Genomic DNA, 19,247 nt, shown 5'->3' with positions numbered 1-19,247 from the left:
TGTTATGAAAATCTCTCAATTATCGGAGGTTTTTATGTAAATCGAATGAGATCCATTCGAATTACACAATTCAATACTAATTTGAATCGGTACAATTTAAATTACATAAGAAATGCAAATTGAATCTGTCCAATTCGATATATGTAGGAACAAAATCTTAAAGTAAATTGAATCGTATTGATTTAAATTATACATGCACGTGAACACCCACTAATTCGAATGACACCAATTCGAATTACAAGTAGTTTATTTACTTATATAATTCGAACTTAACTGATTTGAATTATTATGAACTTAACTTATCAATTTTTATTATAATAGTAAAAAATTATAGCATACTAAAAATAGAATACTAGAAAAAATATTATATAATATAAAAAAATATACTAGAAAAAGTATAAAAAAAATTATAACAAATTTAAAAAATAATGAATACAATAAAGGTACAATAACATTACATTTAAGAGTAGTGCTAGGGGTCTAGCAACTTTTGTGATTTGTACCCATCAAATAGCTATAAATGGTGATTTTAATGGTGTGAAATTGGTGTGAGATTTCATCTAATAATTCACTTTTCTTTGCTGGTTACATGCGGGACAGAATTTAATAAAGTTGCTGGCCGCTAGACTTTTTCTTCAATTAATAATACCCATAATAAATATAATAAAGAATACATTCAATAGTAAATTAAATAAAAGTAATTATTATAAATATTTACTATAAATAATAAAAAAACTTCATTATAAATGTCACGTTACGTTAAATTTATTGAGAGTACTTAAAAAGAGTACTAAAATATGTTATTTTATATATTATTTCTAATTTAATAAATAAATATTTTTTTTTATTATAGAAAGAATATTTAAAAAGTTGTTAAATTTTTATATGTTATTTTTATTTCAATTTATGAATAAGAGTTGAAAATAATTTATGTTTGACAATTTTATACTGAAATTAATTTTAATAAAATAAATATTATTTAGATAATATTAATTAAAATTAATTTTAAGTAGATAGTAACTAAAAAAGAAATGATATTAAATTATAATATTATCTTTTTAAATTTATTATAATTTTTGTAGCATATATTTTTATATTATATAGTATTTTTTCTAATATTCTATTTTAGTATGCTATAATTTTTTACTATTATAATAAAATTAATATTTATTTATTTATTAACTTAAAAATAACATATAAAAATTAATAAGTTAAGTTTATGGTAATTTGAATCAGTTAAGTTCAAATTATACAAGGAAATAAACTGCCTGTAATTTGAATTGGTGTCATTCGAATTAGTGGGTGCTCACGTGCATATATAACTAGAAAATCAATGTGATTGGATTTACTCTAAGATTTTGTCCATGCATAAATCGAATTGAACAGATTCAATTTGCATTTTCTATGGTAATTCGAATTGCACCGATTCGAATTAGTGTTAGATTGTGTAATTCGAACGGGTCTTATTTGATTTGCATAAAAACGTCCAGTTGGGAGATCTATGTAACATTTTTTATTTTGGATGAATTGTATAATTTTGGTTTCATCTTAGTTTATATATGCATTTTATCTTTTTAGATATGACACACAAACTCTAACTACACATCTATTTGACTTTTTTTTTTTAATTTAAAAGTTAAAGTATTTTTGCATATATTCAAATTCAATAACGTTCGAGATCTATTTTAATAGATTTGTCAAGAGATTTTTTTTCCGTCATTTTTTTATTAAATAAAGTACATTTTATAAATTTTTTATTTTTTAAATGATTAATATGCGAAAAATGATTGTAAACTTATCTTTTATACCATAAAAATAAAAGTATTTTTTATGAAAAATAAATTTATATAAAAATAGAATTTTTTTTTATTTTTTATACCTTGCCGGCGCCACCGCACAAAATTATATATTTATATTATATGGATCGAATATATCGGAATAGTTTTCAAAAACAAGCTTAGCTTATTAGTATCCCTCTAATTCCGATCAAATCTCTACTTAATCATTTATCTCATATAATTTTAAATTTTTCACTTTTATGCATATATTAAGGTCTATTAAATTATTTTTAAAATAACATGTAATTTATTTTTTATTAATTAATATTTTTTCAATACTTAATGAAAGTATGTGGTTGAGCAGGATTTAAAAAAGTAATTTTGCCAACCCGGGTCAATAGAGTAATTAAGTAATGTGTCCTTCTCAAAAGCGTTTTTACTGCTTCACCGACTCAGATGGCGAGATCAGAAAGTATTGTACCTTCCTCAGCTAATTCATTAACTATTAGAGCGCTTCCTTACAAACACATCAACATTATTCTTTTGTTCTTTAGTTACATAAAATTACTGAATAGAAAATATTAATATGACTACCCATACAAAATGTTTTGTAAAGATAATAACTAATTAAACCGTTTAATATAATATATATTAACTTTTTAGTTATTACTTTTATACCGAGATATTTTATCGGATAATTAATTTACTCCATAAATTTATTTTTTACCTGATAAACAAATATCTGAATGCCACCTTCGAGAAACAATATCCTTCATACAAATTTGTCTGTCACTTTCGAGAAACAATATTCTTCTTCTAAATTTGTCTACACAAAAAATAGAAACAAGTGTAGTAAGAACATTAACACCCCCTGTGATAATTGTTAGGTCACCATTGACTTTGATACCACTCGTTGGGCCACCATGACCGATTAATCATCGGCTCTGATACCCTTGTTGGGCTACCATCGGCTCCGATACCACTTGTTAGGCTACCGTGGAGAGCTCTCAACCACTAGGGAGATTTCGGGAAGGAATCAAGTGAGAAAACATAAAATGAGAAGACACCACATCCAACTCAGGACTTTAAGGTAGTAAGTTAATGGGTCTTTCATCTTGTAAACTCCTCACTCTTTATTGTTTTCTTCAGTGTAGAATTAATTTCATACACTACTCCTCACACTTGTAACATCAATCTTCCCCTCAAGTGTGAATCATCTCCACATCAAGTATCAACTCCCCTCTAACTCCTTGACCACATTTGAGTATTCGTCCATCACACTGCCGCACCACATCGCGGAACACGCCTACCAAATTATCTTTGTTGGGAAGACTTTCAATGCTTCATCTTGAATAGTCCTTAAACTGGACCGATTAACCATCGACTCTAATACCACTTGTTAGGCCACCATTAACTCTGATACTACTTGTTGAGCCACCATGACCGATTAACCATTGGCTCTGATACCCCTTGTCGGGCCACCATCGACTCTAATACCACTTGATTTCTCCCTGTTGGTCGAGAGCTCTCCACAGTGGCCCAACAATAACTGTAGACATGAGGGAGGCATCACTACCAAAGCCCAAAATGGTAAAAAGTACTGGAGTATAAAACATGATGACATTAATTTCGGTGAGTTGTTGGGAGACCGGAATAAAAGAGCAGAAAGTGAGTTGTGGCCTATATCTACGTCGTATAATGTTCTTCCATGTGTTTTCCACCTTACTAGCTACCTCGCTTGCATCAACAAGATCTTGATATTCCTTCATCAACATTATTAGTGCCACAGATTTTCTGCAATATTGTCTTGACTTTTACGTGTTGCCCTCTTTCAATAAAAGAGTTTAGTGTTTTTTCTAAGCAAAGAGACCTTACACACCGCAAAATTGCTGGCACAGCTCTAATTTCCAATTATACTCTCCATCCATTTTTATGCTTCGAAGTTGCATAGTTGATGAGATTTACACCTAGATTCTGACTGTGATTATTATTTGAAACCCAATGTTGAGTACTCCTCTAATTTTAGCCAGAACCATTTCAGACAAATAAATTGACATAAACAATTTTAACAACAGATAATAAAAAAATGATTAGTCTTAAAGAACTAACTATTAATGCATGTAGATTAAAAAACTTATATATTAATGATGTTGTTTCTCACCTGATTGAAATATCCAACACCAAAATCTAAAAATATTCGACTGATAAGGGTTTCAAAAAAAATAGTTTAACTGAAGTGAAACTAAACCAAAATTATTTTAAATAACCCAATTTTATAAAACTATAGTTTCTTTTTTTTTTTATAAAAATCAGTTTATAAAAGATCAATTTTTATAGTTCAGTTTGCTATTAATCCAAATAAAACTTATTTCGAATTTCACTTTAATTAATTATCAGATTTTCTTATTATGATCCTTTCAATCTCAATCAAATCTCTACTTAATCATTTATCTCATATAATTTCAAATTTCTCGCTTTTATGCATATATTAAAATGGTAAATTCTATTAAATTATTTCTAAAATAACATGTAATTTATTTTTTATGATTTGTTAATTTTTATTAATTAATATTTTAATTTAATTACTAATTATACTATTAATTTAAATTCCTTAAATTTAACTAAAATTAGTATTTTAATTATAATAGAGACCATTTATAATTAGCTTGTTATTTAAAATAGATAATCTTCTTCACTAAAGAAGAAGAAACTGTTGGAATAATATAATGGAAGAAATTATTGAAGAATCATATATAACAAATTTACTAACTTAAACAATATTGGTTCTAATTAATAAATAATTAGACTCTAGAGCTAGAACAAAGCAATGGAAACTCGTCTTAGCATAAAGAACATTTAGATATAGTTTGGGAAGTGTTTAGAGGTTTTGATTTAATAAAAAAACAATGGCCACGAGAAAAAAAATATCATTCTTAAAAAAAATAATTTATCATTTAAATATATAAAAAACTTGTTATTATAACATTCGATGCAATATCATGTTTGAAAGTATATTTCTTTTTAATTTGATGACCTAACAATAACAAATATAGACTCTAAATTTAACTTTTAGTATTATCTAATTTTGACAACAATTAAAGATTCATGACCAAAAATATTAAAATGGAGTGAAATTCATTAGAGATGGAGTAAATTTTAAGTTATTAATATAGTCAATAATCAAATTAATTAAAATACTAACCAATCAAAAATTGACACATCATAAAAAATAAATTATATGTTATTTCTGAGAGAGTTAGATAAAATTTATCATATATTAATTGTTTTCTATTAGCAAAATAATCATGTAAAGTTTGTATTCATATGAATCACTTCTTTTTTATGGAAACATAAATTAAATAATGAGTTAACCATAAAAATTAACGATCTTTTTAATTAATGTCAACACTTAATCAAAGCATGTGATCGAACAGGATTCAAGAAAGTAATTTTCGCCAACCCAGGTCAATAGGGTAATTAAGCCATGCGTCATTCTCAAAATCGTCTTTATTGCTTCACCGACTCAGATGGCGAGATCAAAAAATATTGTACTTTCCTCGTCTAATTCATTAACTACTAGAGCGCTCCCTTGCAAATACATCAACATTATTCTTTCATTCTTTAGTTACACAAAATGACTGAATAGAAAATATTAATCTGACTACCCATATACAAGATATCTTGTGATGATAATAACTAATTAAACCGTTTAATATAATATATATTAACTTTTTAGTTATTACTTTTATACGGAGATATTTTACCAGATAATTAATTTTCTCCATAAATTTGTTTTTTACCTGACAAACATGCATCTAAATGCCACCTTTTCTTCCAAATTTGTCTGCCACCCTTGAGAAACAAGTGTAGCAAGAACATTAACACCTCCTGTGATAACTGTTAGGCCACCATTGACTCTGATACCATTCGTTGGGCCACTATGATCGATTATCCATAAGCTCTGATACCCCTTTGTGGGGCCACCATCGGCTCTGATACCACTTGTTGGGCTACCGTGGGGAGCTTTCGACCACCAGAGCGATTTCAGAAAGGAATCAAGTGAGAAAACATAAGATGAGAAGACACCACATCCAACTCAAAACCTCAAGGTAGTAAGTTAATGGGTCTCTCATCTAATAAACTCCTCACTCTTTATTGCTTTCTTCAATGTAGAGCTAATTTCATACACTACTTCTCACACCTGCAATATCAATCTCCCCTTCAAGTGTGAATCATCTCCACATCAAGCATCAACTCCATTCTAACTCTTCCACTACATTTGAGTATTCGTCCATCACACTGCCGCACCACACCGCGGAACACGCCTTCCGAACTATCTTTGCCAGGAAGACTTTCGACGCTTCACCTTGAATACTCCTTAAACTTGACCGATTAACCATCGGCTCTGATACCACTTGTTAGGCCACCATTAACTCTGATACTACTTGTTGGGCCACCATGACCGATTAACCATCGGCTCTGATACCCCTTGTCGGGCCACCATTGGCTCTGATACCCCTTGTTGAGCCACCATCGGCTCTGATACCACTTGATTTCTCCCCGAAGTCTCTCTGCTAGTCGAGAGCTCTTCACGATGGCCCAATAATAACTGCCGACATGAGGGAGGCATCACTGCCAAAGCCCAAAATGATAAAAAGTACTGGAGCATAAAATATGATGACATTAATTCCAGTGAATTGTTGGGAGACCGGAATGAAAGAGCAGAAAGTGAGTTGTGGCCTATATTTGTGTCGTATAATGTTCTTCCATGGGTTTTCCATCTTACTAGCTGCCTCACTTGCATCAACAAGATCTTCATATTCCACATCAACATTGTTAGTGCCACAGATTTTCTACAACATTGTCTTAACTTTTACGTATTGTCCTCTTTCAATCAAAGAGTTTGGTATTTTCTCTAAACAAAAAGATCCTACACATAGCAAAACTGCTGACACAACTCTAATTCCCAAAGATACTCTCCGTCCATTTTTATGCTTCAAAGTTGCATAGTTGATGAGACTAGCACTTAGAATTCTGACTGTGATCATCATTTGAAACTCAATGTTGAGTACTCCTCTAAATTTAGCCAAAGTCATCTCAGACAAGTAGATTGGAACAAACTATTTTAACAACAGATAATAAAAAAATGATTAGTATTAAAGAACTAACTATTAATGCATGTGGATTAAAAAACTTATATATTAATGATGTTTCTCACCTAATTGCAATATCCAACACCAAAATCTAGAAATATTCGATTGATAAAGGTTTAAAAAAAAAACAATTTAACTGAACTGAAACTAAACCAAAATTATTTTGAATAAACCAATTTTTTAGAACTATAGTTTCTATTTTTTTTATATAAAAATCAATTTATAAAAGATCAATTTTTATAGTTCAGTTTGCTATTAATGCAAATAAAATTATTTCTAATTTCACTTTAATTAATTATCAGATTTTCTCCTATCTCTCTCTCTGCTTTTACTTCAAATAACTAGTTTTCATAATTGTCATAATTTTCTATTTTTAAATAAGATAACAAGTAATCGATCATCGTATTCCATTAATAATTAGTTAACTAAAAAATACAAATAATTTCAAATATAAAAACATAAAAGGCATAATAATTATGGAATAATGCAAAATAGTGACTCACTTATTCGTTAGATGGCTATATCGATCATGAGATTCCATTATCAATTAGTTAGCTAAAAATAAATAAATAAAATAATTCAAAATTTAAAAACATAAAAAAACATAATAATTATCGAGTAATGCAAAATAATAAAAAGGTGAAAAAGGTGACTGACTTGAGAGAGAGAGAGAGGGAGGGAGGGAGAGAGGGGGGAAGAGGTTTAAGAAGTATTCAACGTGAAGCATTTAAAGTTTTTCCGACAATGGTGGTCCGGACAAATACTCATATGTGGTGTGTGAGAAGTGTAAGAATTAGTCCCTTATTAAAGAAAACAAGAAAAAGTGGTGGTGTGTGAGGAGTATAAGAATTAGTCCTACATTGAAGAAAACAAGGAAGAGTCATGAGTTTAGAGCCATTAACTTTATACCTTAAGATTTTGAATTAGATGTGGTATCTTCATATCTTATGGGGCATATCCCGAGGTGTTGTGCAGGGGTCTGAGGCGTGTGAAGAGTGCAAGAATTAGTCCTACATTGAAGAACGTAAGAAAGAGTGACGAGTTTATAAGATGAGAGACCCATTAACTTTACACCTTAAGGTTTTGAGTTTGATGTGGTGTCTTTTTCTCTTATGTTTTCTTACTTAGTTCCTCCCCAAGGTCTCCCAGATGATCGAGAGCTCTCCATGGTGCCCCAACAATTTGCAGTATCGATTGATACCGAATCATCCAACATTGGTTGTCACCTCTGCCTCATATTGCCTTCCACCAGTTTTAACATTAGCACCTCCTGCCATGTTTGAAACTTTAATTTTTCTTATTACAAAGATGTGATTAATTTTTCTTGTATTTGTATGTAGCCTTAGCTTGCTACAAGAAAACACCACAGATGTTTTACTAATTTATTATGCTTCTGGTTGTTTTTTTTTGCTCTTTTTTTTCTTCTTCTTCTCTATCTCACTGTTGTAGTGTTGATAATAATTGATCGATAAACATGTTTAATTATAGGTTATTATATTGGAAGCAACCCATATAGAATTTCTAAAAATATCCACAACTGACACTAAAAATAGCTTCCAAATACTGTCACGAATTTTTTTAATTTGGCTATAAGTATTACAAACGTCATTTGAATTTTTGAAAAATTACGAAAGAGAAATATTTTATTAATGAATTTAGGTATCAGGACATTCATCTTTTGATTGTAAACTGTTTTCAATACCATAACAACACACTAATACTGTTAAGTAGCAAGTGTAAGGAGTGTAAGTATTAGTCCCAGATTGAAAAAAACAAGGAAGAGTAAGGCGTTTATAAGAGAAGAGACCTATTAACTTTACGCCTTAAGGTTTTGAGTTTGATGTGGTGTCCTTTCATCTTATGTTTTTTTACTTAGTTCCTGTCCGAAATCTCTTTGGTGGTCGAGAGCTCTTCACGGTGGCCCAACAAGTCGTATTGGGTGTATGAGGAGTAACAAGGAAGAGAGAAAAAGAGAGAGAACTAGAAAAGTATTGAAACTAATTTTTTTTATATATTGAAAAATTGATTTTAACATATAAACCAGTTTATAAATTAGTTTGTCATATGAAATAGTTCAATTTTTAAACTATTTAAAATTATTTGGTGCAGTTTCAGTTTATCTTATGAAAAAACTGAACCATGAAGACTCCTATCTACCAATGATAAGCATTTAAACGTTAATTATGCAAGTATACGATAGTGCTCTAATAAAAAAAATAGGCCACATAAAAACATGGATGGCTTGGGTCCAAACAATCTTGAGATTGTGGTAGCAATAAAAAGAAGCTATTATTGCCACAAATTTAACCAAGAGTGATTCCATAGATGTGATTCCTCCCGTGATACCAACATCATACCCAAAGATAAGACCTCCCATGGCAGCAACCGAACATGAAATTAACACAAATGCTGTCGTCTTTCCCTCATGTTTCCTTCCACCAGTTTTAACATAGGCACCTCCTGCCATGTTTGAAACTTTAATTTTTCTTATTACAAAGATGTGATTGATTTTCCTTGTATTTGTATGTAGTTTGAACTTGCTACAAGAAAATATTACAGATGTTCTACTAATTTATAAGATGAGAGACCTATTAACTTTACACCATAAAGTTTTGAGTTAGATGTGGTATCTTTTCATCTTATGTTCGCTTACTTGGTTCCTGTCGAAGTCTCCTCGGATGGTATCAGAACCGATGGTTAATCGGTTTGGTGGTTCAAGGAGTATTCAATGCTAAGGAACATTTAAGGAACACTGAAGAGTCGAAAGCCTCCCCAACAAGGATGGTCTGGACGAATACTCATATGTGGTGTATAAGGAGTAGCATGGAAGAGAGAGATCTTGAAACTAATTTTTTACATGTTAAAAATGGATTTACATTATAAACCAGTTTATAAATTGGTTTGTTATATGAAATAATTCAACTTTTAAATTATTTAAAATGGTTTGGTGCAGTTTTAGTTTAGCTTATGAAAAAACTGAACCACGAAGACTCCTATAGATCGATGATAAGCATTTAAATGTTAATTGGACAACCATTCAACAGTTCTTCAAAATATGCCACGCAAAAACTTGGACGGCTTGCGTCCAAACAATATTAAGGTTGTGGTAGCAAAAAAATAAGCTATTATTGCCACGAGATACAGAAGATGTGAACAACGTGAGTAGCTGGTTGTCAAACTTGCAGTATTGATTGGTACCGTAATCATTCAGCATTTGTTGATACATAATCGAAAAGAATTTAATCAGGAATGGTTCCATAGATGTGATTCTTCCCGTGATATCAACATCATACCCAAAGAGAAGACCTCCCATGGCAGCAACAAAACATGTAATTAACACGAATGCTGTCACCTCTCCCTCATATTGCCTTCCACCAGTTTCAACATAGGCACTTTCTACTATGTTTAAAACTTTAATTTTTCTTATAATATAGATGTGATTTATTTTTCTTGTATTTGTATGTAGCCTTTAGCTTGCTACAAAAAAACACCATAGATGTTTTATTAATTAATTATGCTTCTACTTGTTCTTTTTTGTTCTTTTTTTTCTTATTCTCTATCTCACTGTTGTAATGGTGATAATAATTGATCGATAAACATGTTTAATTATAGAGTATTACATTGAAAGCAACTCATATAAACTTTCTAAAAATATTCACAATTGACACTAAAAATAGCTTCCAAATATTGTCACATATTTTTCTATTTTTGCAATAAGTATCACAAACGTCATTTAAATTTTTGAGAAATTGTCAAAGAGAAATATTTTGTTAATGAATTTGGATATCAGGGCATTAATATTTTGATTGTAAACCATTTTCAATACCATACAACACACTAATAATGTTAAGAAGCAAGTATCTGGAGTGTAAGAATTAATTTCACATTGAAGAAAATAAAGAAAAGTAAGGAGTTTATAAGATGAGAGACCTATTAATTTTACACCTTAAGATTTTGAGTTAGATGTGGTGTCATTTCCGCTGATCGAGAGTTCCTAAAAAGTGGTATCAGAGGCAATTGCTAATTGATCTGGTGGTTATGGAGTATTCAAAGTGAAGCATCGAAAGCCTTCCCAACAAGGATGGTCCGGACGAATACTCATATGGTGTGTATGAGTAGTAACAAGGAAGAGCGAGAAAGAGAGAGAGAGATATTAAAACTAACTTTTTTTATATGTTAAAAAGTTGATTTTAGCATATAATACAGTTTATAAATTTATTTATCATATGAAATAGTTCAACTTTTAAACTATTTAAAATGCTTTGGTACACTTTTAGTATGGCTTATGAAAAAACTGAACAATGAAGATACCTATAGATGGATGATAAGCATTTAAACGTTAATTGTGCAACCATTCAACAATGCTCTAATAAGAAAAAATAGGCCACGCAAAAATTGGATGGCTTGTGTCCAAACAATCTTGAGGTTGTGGCAGCAAAAAAAATAAGCTATTATTGCCACGAGATACAGACAAGAGGTAAATAACGTGAGTAGCTGGTTGTCCAACTTGCAGTATTGATTAGTACCGGAATCATCAAGCATTTGTTGATGCACAACTTGAAAGAATTTAACTAAGAATGGTTCCATAGATGTGATTTCTCCCGTGATACTAACATCATACCCAAAGAGAAGACCTCTCATGGCAGCAACAAAACATGTAACTAATACGAATGTTGTCACCTCTTCCTCATATTATCTTCCACCAGTTTCAACGTAGGCACCTCCTACTATGTTTGAAACTTTAACTTTTCTTATTATAAAGATGTGATTAATTTTTCTTGTATTTGTATGTAGCCTTATCTTGCTGCAAGAAAACACCATAGATATTCTACTAATTAATTATGCTTCTGCTTATTCTTTTTTGCATTTTTTTCTTCTTTTTCTCTGTCTCACTAATGTAGAGATGATAATAATTGATCGATAAACATGTTTAATTATAGGATATCATATTGGAAGCAACTCATGTAGGATTTTTAAAAATATTCACAACTAACACTAAAACTAGCTTTTAAATACTGTCACAAATTTTTCTATTTTAAAAATAAGTATCACAAACGTCATTTAAATTTTTGATAAATTGTCAAAGATAAATATTTTGTTAATGAATTTAGATATAAGAGCATTCGTTGATTGTAAACTATTTTTAATACAATACAACACACTAATAATGTTAAACAACAAGTGTAAAGAATGTAAGAATTAGTCCTACATTGAGAAACCTATTAACTTTATATCTTAAGGTTTTGAGTTGAATGTGGTATATTTTCATCTTATGTTCTCTTATTTGGTTCCTGTCCGAAGTCTTCTCGGTGGTCGAGAGCTCCCCATGGTGGCCCAACAAGTGGTATCAGAGCCGATGGTTAATTGACCTGGTGGTTTAAGGAGTATTCAATTGGTTTAAGAAGTTGGTTCAAGGAGTATTCAACGAGAAGTATCGAAAGTCTTCTCGACAAGGGTGGTCCGAAAAAATATTCATATGTAGTGTGTGATGAGTGTAAGAATTAGTCTCACATTGAAAAAAAAAGGATGAGAGCCGATGGTTAACCGGTCTGATGGTTTGAGGAGTATTCAAGGTGAAGTATAGAAGACGAATACTCATATGTGGTATGTAAGAAGTGTAAGAATCAGTCCCACATTAACGAAAATAAGAAAGACTGAAGAGTTAATAGTTTGGTCCCACATTTAAGATTTTGAGTTGGATGTGGTATCTTCTCAACTTATGTGCTCTCATTTGATTTTTCCCTGAAGTTTTTCTTCCCAATAAGAATAATCCAGACAAATACTCATATCTTGTGTGTGAGGAATAACAAGGAAGAGAGAGATATTAAAACTAATTTTTATATGTTAAAAATTAATTTTAGCATATAAACCATAAACTGGTTTATCATATGAAATATAGTTTGGTTCAACTTTTAAACTATTTAAAATGATTTAGTGTAGTTTCAGTTTAACTTATGAAAAAACTGAACCATGATTATTCCTATCGATCGATGATAAACATTTTAATGTTAATTGAAAAACCATTCAACAGTGTTCCAATAAGGAAAAATAGGCCACCCAAAAATATGGATGGCTTGTGCCCAAACAATCTTGAGGTTGTGACAGCAAAAAGAAGTTACTAATACCGCAAGATACAGAGAGGAGGGGAACAACAAGAATAGCTGGTTGTCAAACTTACCGTATTGATTGGTACCATAATCACTCAGTATTTGTTGATACACAACCGAAAAAAATTTATCCAATAATGGTTCCATAGTTGTGACTCCTCCCATGACACTAAAATCGTACCTAAAGAGAAAATCTTCCATGGCAGCAACAAAACATGTAATTAACACGAATGCTGTCACCTTTCTTTCATATTATCGTCCACCAGTTTTAACGTAGCCATCTCCTGCCATCTTTCTAATTTTAATTTTTCTTATTACAAAGATGTGATTGATTTTTCTTGTATTTGTATGTAGTCTTAGCTTGTTATAAGAAAACATCATAGATGTTCTACTAAATAATTATGCTTCTACTTGTTCTTTTATGCTCTTCTTCTTCTTCCCTATCTCTGTTGTAGTGATGATAATAAATTATCGATAAACATGTTTAATTATAGGGTATTACATTGAAAGCAACTCATATAAGATTTCTAAAAATATTCACAACTGACACTAAAAATTGCTTCCAATTACTGTCACAAGTTTTTCTATTTTGGCAATAAGTGCCAACAAACGTCATTTGAATTTCTAAGAAACTGTCAAAGAGAAACATTTTATTAATGAATTGGGATGGTATATCATTCATCTTTTGACTGTAAAGTATTTTAAACACCATACAACACACTAATAATGTTAAGTTGTAAGTGTGAGGAGTGTTAGAATTAGTTCCACGTTGAAGAAAACAAGGAAGAATAAGAAGCTTATAAGATGAGAGATCTATTAACTTTACACCTTAAGATTTTGAGTTGGATGTGGTGTCTTTTTATTTTATGTTCTCTCACTTGGTTCTTCCCTAAAGTCTCTCTGATGGTCGAGAGCTCTCCACAGTGGCCCAACAAGTGGTATCAGAGCAAATGGTTAATCGATCTGGTGATTTTAGGAGTATTCAATTGGTTTAAGGGGTATTTAACTTGAAGAGCATTGAAAGTCTTCTCGATAAGGGTAGTCTGGACAAATATTCATATGTGGTATGTGAGGATTGTAAGAATTAGTCTCACATTGAAGAAAACAAGAAAGAAAGCCGATGGTTAATTGATCTGGTGGGTTAAGGAGTACTTAAGATGAAGCATCAAAGAAGAATACTCATATGTGGTGTGTGAAGAGTGTAAGAATTAGTCCCACATTAAAGAAAAAAAGGACGAAAGCCGACGATTAATCGGTTTGGTGGTTTAAGGAGTATTCAAGGTGAAGTATCAGAGACGAAGACTCATGTAGTGTGTGAGGAGTGTAAGAATTAGTCCCACATTGAAGTAAACAATGAAGGGTGATGAGTTTATAATATGAGAGACCCATTAACTTTACACCTTAAGGTTTTGAGTTGGATGCGGTGTCTTCTCATCTTATGTTCTCTCACTTGGTTCCTCCCCGAAGTCTCCTCGTTGGTCGAGAGCTCCTCACGATGTCCTAACAAAAGGTATTAGAGCTGTGGTATCTTTTCATCTTATGTTCTCTTACATGGTTCCTCTTTGAAGTCTCTCTGATGGTCGAGAGCTCCCCACAGTGTCCTAATAAGTGGTATTAGAGTTGATGTTTAATCGATCTGGTGGTTTAAGGAAGTATTCAACGTGAAACATCGAAAGTCTTCCCGACAAGGATGGTTTGGACCAATACTCATATGTGGTGTGTGAGGAGTAACAAGAAAGAGAGCTGATGGTTAATTGGTCTGGTTGTTTAAGGAGTATTCATGGTGAAACATCGAAGACAAATACTCATATGTAGTGTATAAGGAGTGAGTCCCACATCCCATTCACTTTACACCTTAAGGTTTTGAGTTGGATGTGGTGTCTTCTCATCTTATGTTCTCTCACTTGGTTCTTCCGCGAAGTCTTCCAATGCAAGTAGTCGATAGCTCCTGATGCGGATTTTGAAAACTACAAACAAACCGGCAAGTGTATCGCGTCATACCAAGTAATACCTCATGTGAGTGAGAGTCGATCCCACGAGGATTGATGGACCAAAAAATAATAGTTGAGTGATTTACTTAGTTAGACAAGCAAAAATGAATGTTTTGAGTTCAAATCGCATTAAACAGTAATTTAGAAGATTTAAGAAAGCAAATAGTAAAGTGGTTGTAAGAAACAATGTGAGAAAGTAGTTAAGGTTTTTGCACTACAAGAAAAATACCCATTCAGCCACACTTTTTTTAAGCTACATTTAAAAAGCGTAGCCTATTCATAGAATAGGCTACGCTTTTTTCAGTGATGCCTTTTTATAAGAGAAAAGGAAACACAATTTTGGCATCATTTAAAAAGTGTAGCCTTAGGTATTATAGAAATCACTTAAAAAGCGTAGCCGTATGTTAATATTTATGGGTCCACTTTTTGTATCTAAGGGAACGCTTTTAAAGAGTAGCCTATTTATTAAGTTTTGGATACACTTCAAAAGTGATGCCTAATGTATCTAAAGCAAAAGATTTGACACTTAATAAATTTTTTTCCTCAGTTTTCGAAAGCAAAACTCAAACACTTAATGGAATTTTTGTCCCTCCAAATCCAAAACCCAGACTTAGCCTTCATCTCGATCCCTCCAAATCCAAAGCTCACCATCGAAGAAACACTCTCGCTACAGAAACCCTCTCACCCACCACTCACCGTCGCTTCTCTTCGCCCTCCTCCTCGTCGCTGTGCCGCCCTTACCATCGTCTTCTCGTCGCTGCGCCGCCCTTACCTTCGCCAACCCTGTCGCGCACAACTCTCACCTTCGCCATTCTTACCGTCGCTGTTGACCGTCGCCACCCAGTAACCACTCACCGTTCACCATCGTCGCTCATCACCTTTGCCATTGTCACCACTGCACAGACCATCGCTCTTCTTCGCCGTTCTGCACAAATCATCGCTGCGCCGCCCTCACCATCGTCATCTCCGTGCTTCTCATCATCGTCATCTCCGTGTTGATTATGTATGTATTGATTTCTATTTGGTTCTGAAATTTCAGAGGTTTAGGGTTCCGATTTTAGGGGTTTTAATTTAGGGGTTTTAATCTGTGAAATATGGGTTTTAATTTGGGGGTTTTATGAATTGATGAAGTTGCGTGGTTTAACAGATTAATGAGTATTGTTAGATTATTTGTTAATGAAGCTGCGTTGTTTAACCTTCTGATAAAGAATAGAATAGTGTCCTTACAGTGATTTTTCTTAGTGATTTTTCAAAGGATCATATCAATTCTAGTGACCTGTATTATATGCAATGCTACTAACAATTTTCCACAAGCCAAGAAAATCTGGGTTTGCGTATGCTTGTCATTGTTATTAATTTATTTATTATGTCTAATTTGATTTATTTATTTCAAGTTCATAAATCTGGGTGAGTTTATGATATATTTAATTCAGCTAGTTCTTTCGCCACTGAATGATTCTGTGAAAAATCACAATTCAAGATGAATAATATAAACTTAGCTATTCTTCAATTGGGACAAGGTTTGAAGGCTTATGCTTATATCTTGAGTGCTATCCATTTCTATAAACACAGCCTGCAGATTCCCATAGATTTCTGATTTGCTGGCTTTCTGCTTTATGCTTTCTTTGGCACTTTTAACCATATTTCTTCTTATCAACTATAATTAAAAATTATAATATCAAATCTCAGATTCATTCATAAGACTTGCCGCTACCGATTCCAAATTCCAATGCTCATTTACCTACCTGTTTATTGAGAACAGCCAGGCTCTTGGTGTGCAAGAGTGAAGAAAATTCCTCAGTGAACTAATAAAGCCACTAAATCAAACTTTGGGGCCTTTTTAATTAGTAATAATAGGAGTATTCCTTTTAGTCATTTTTTTAGTACTTTGTGTTTGCTTTCTCAGATTTTACCTATGATTCAGTTTTGTCTTTTAAATTTCAATTCATGAAAATTAATTTCTGTGAGTAAATTTGGTTTCTTTCGCATTAGAATGTGAAACCAGTTTCTGCAAATTGGTTTATAAATATACATATTGAAAAATAGTGGTTTTGCAGAATCTTGTGTCTTTCAAGTGGGATTGATTGAAAATTTTTGGTACCCTTTCAAGCAGAATCTTACATCTCTAATTTATGTTGTTATTACTTGAGTTTTCTTTTTTAATTATTATAGTTAACTTGTTATTACTGTGATTCGATCACTTGTAGGCCAAACTCACTAAGCTTCCCAAGAACCTTATGGCAAAGGTTTCTACTATGAAGAATACAGAGCAGGTGCACACTTTTATCTGATGCAGGGTAGTGGATGACTGCAAAAACAAGTTTCTAGTGTGTGTAATGCTGGTTGTTTTGCTTTTCAAATTGCAGATTTTAGAGCAACTTCCTCGGGTGATATCATCTTTGGATGCATATATGGATAATGGATTGCAAAAGTTAGAACTTCCTCTTATCTGATTGGCTATACTTACATGTTTAGAAATTGGAACCTCCTTTTTAATCTATGTTTGATTTTTCTCAACTAGAATCAAATTCTTGTCTCTAGAATCAATTTGGATCGAAGTGAAAATTTTTACTGTGTTAGAATTACATTGAGAGGAAGTAGCAGACATAAAAACCAGTTATGTTAGAATTAATTATACCTAAAATCAATTATACAAAATTGTATTTTGACAATGTTGCTTGTGTGGTTTTATGAGCTTCACTGATGTGATAAATTGCTAATTATAGGTGATAACCCGCTAGCAAGTGCAAGTAAACCTCGTTCAAAGTCAGGAGGGAGCTGACTGAAGCTTAAGAGGGAGCTGCGTTTCACTCACCCAACTGTTCTTCGAGTTTCTTTGCTAGGTGAGGACAGCGACTTCATCTTCTTTCTTTTCTCCTCTAATTCAAAATTCTGATAATTCTCTTGCTCCATTTTTAATATTTTCCTTTAATTTTTCAATATGAAGTGAATGACCCTTTTTGCCTTGTGAACATGGAGGTTACTAAGGAAGAGCTTAATGCAAAAATGAGAGAAAAAAGTTTCCAACTTTTGGTCTGAAAAAAACCATGCAAAGTTTCCAACATGTTTGTGTTTTGTTTTGTGGCAGATGGGGCTGGTGATGATTTGTTTAAAGAGCTATGGAGGCTGTGCAGGGCCATTAATGAATGTTCCTTGTGTTCAAGACAGAGTTTTCTATTTCCCTCAGGGTCACATTGAATTGGTATGATATACACTTCTTTACCTTGTTTCTGATTTTGTTTGTGAATTTCATTTTTTTCTATTTTTGTGCTATGTATGCTTTCAAATTTAAGCCTTAAGGGGTTTAGTAAGTGTTATATAATTTTGATTTTTTTCTTTTGTAGTTGCCAGAACCTACAGAACAATATTTGAGGCAGATGAAGAACCAGAAATCTCCCAAATACGATCTTCCGTCGAATAAGATATTTAAAGAACAAGATTTTTTTCTCTTCTATCAGAAGGTTAATAACTTTTATTAGAAGATACTTATGTAGATACAATATTTTGGTTTTTTATAGTTTATTAGTAGTAAATTCTAAGTGGTCTAATGTATATTTTGATATGGGTATGTTTAATTTAGTGTGAGATGATGAATACTCATTTATGATCATCCCAATATTTTTAGTTTATTATAAATATATTTTGTTATTGGATAATTTTTATTATTCAAAGAATATTGTATGGTATTATTATGTATTTATTTTTATTTTATAATTTTTAACTAATTTAATTAAAAAAAATAGGATTATATATATAATCATATTACTAAATATTAGGTTTTAGAAAAAAAAATTATTAGAATATATATATATATAGAAAATAAAAAAAAAACAATGAGGGACCTAAGGCTACACTTATATACAGTAGCTATAGTATACAAAAAAAAAAAGAGGGATCTAAGGCTACGCTTATAAAAAGTAGCTATGGTATACAATGTGGCTACGCTTTACAAGTGATGCAGTAGCGTTGAAAAGCGTAGCCTATTCTGGAAAAATGAAAGCTGAAAAGCGTAGCCTTTGGTCTTGGACAGCATCACTTGAAAAGCGTAGCCTATTCCCAAACGCCAAAAGCGTAGCCCTTGGTGCAGAAAAGCGTAGCCTTTGAGAATAGGCAACGGCCGAATAGGAATCACTCCAAAAAGCGTAGCCGTAGCCCAAAAAGCGTAGCCGTAGCCTAAGGCATCATTTTTTTTCACTTTTGGCTACACTTTTCAAGTGT

General features: G+C 31.9%; 1 long non-coding RNA gene and 1 pseudogene across 1 annotated transcript; one reads left to right on the top strand and one right to left on the bottom strand.

Moving 5' to 3' along the window:
• Window positions 1-2,230: 2,230 nt before the first annotated feature.
• LOC112718095 (sugar transport protein 10-like) lies at window positions 2,231-13,329 on the bottom strand (annotated as a pseudogene).
• A 2,191-nt stretch (window positions 13,330-15,520) lies between these two features.
• LOC112717176 (uncharacterized) lies at window positions 15,521-18,715 on the top strand. Its single transcript, XR_003160595.3, has 6 exons — window positions 15,521-16,032; window positions 17,237-17,302; window positions 17,396-17,460; window positions 17,756-17,872; window positions 18,118-18,231; window positions 18,374-18,715. It is a non-coding gene; the product is annotated as an uncharacterized lncRNA (long non-coding RNA).
• The last annotated feature ends 532 nt before the right edge of the window (window positions 18,716-19,247 follow it).

Source organism: Arachis hypogaea, chromosome 10, assembly GCF_003086295.3.
Source record: "Arachis hypogaea cultivar Tifrunner chromosome 10, arahy.Tifrunner.gnm2.J5K5, whole genome shotgun sequence".
Classification (NCBI taxonomy): domain Eukaryota; kingdom Viridiplantae; phylum Streptophyta; class Magnoliopsida; order Fabales; family Fabaceae; genus Arachis; species Arachis hypogaea.
This window is presented reverse-complemented; position numbering and strand designations above follow the sequence as displayed.